This window comes from Sapajus apella, unplaced genomic scaffold (assembly GCF_009761245.1).
Source record: "Sapajus apella isolate SASKATOON/1434 unplaced genomic scaffold, GSC_monkey_1.0 scaffold30, whole genome shotgun sequence".
NCBI classification, from domain to species: domain Eukaryota; kingdom Metazoa; phylum Chordata; class Mammalia; order Primates; family Cebidae; genus Sapajus; species Sapajus apella.
This window is the reverse complement of record NW_022436970.1, coordinates 7,462,856-7,463,371: the sequence shown is the minus strand read 5'-3', so window position 1 is coordinate 7,463,371 and position 516 is coordinate 7,462,856. Positions and strand designations below refer to the sequence as shown.

The following is a 516-nucleotide window of genomic DNA, read 5'->3' as shown; positions in this document are numbered from 1 at the left end:
AGAGAGAGAGAGAGAGAGAGAGAGAGAGAGAGAGAGAGAGAGAGAGAGAAGAGTAGGGGAGGTGCTACACACTTTTAAACAACCAGATCTTGGAAGAACTCACTCACCATCAAGAGAACAGCACCAAGGGGATGGAGCTAAATCACTTATGAAGGATCCATCCCCATAATCCAGTCACCTTCCACCAGGTCCCACCTCTAAAAATGGGGTTACAATTGAACATGAGATTTGTGCAGAGACACAGGTCCAAACCATATGAAGGTTGCAAATCAACTAACCTTAAAAGTCTCCTGGATTACCCTGCTGGTCCTTATCACTGGAGCTCTTAAAAGCAGAGAACCTTTCCCATCTGTGGTCAGAGAGAGATGTGATAAAGAAAGCAGCGTCAGACAGATGTGACATTGTTGGCTTTGTTGAGGATAGAAGCTAGGGAATGTGGGCAGCCTCTAGAAATTGACCTCATTTAACTAAATTACTTTTTTTTTTTTTTTTTTTTTTAGACGGAGTTTCGCTCTT

The 516-nt window shown here is 42.8% G+C and overlaps 1 long non-coding RNA gene across 2 annotated transcripts in view; it reads left to right on the top strand.

Annotated features, from left to right (window-relative positions):
- Nucleotides 1–32, top strand: part of LOC116561743 — a 119,887-nt gene extending 119,855 nt beyond the window's left edge. For both annotated transcript variants that reach the window (XR_004273581.1, XR_004273580.1), the window contains one exon: nucleotides 1–32. This exon is cut by the window's left edge and continues 532 nt beyond it. This is a non-coding gene — a long non-coding RNA (uncharacterized LOC116561743).
- The last annotated feature ends 484 nt before the right edge of the window (nucleotides 33–516 follow it).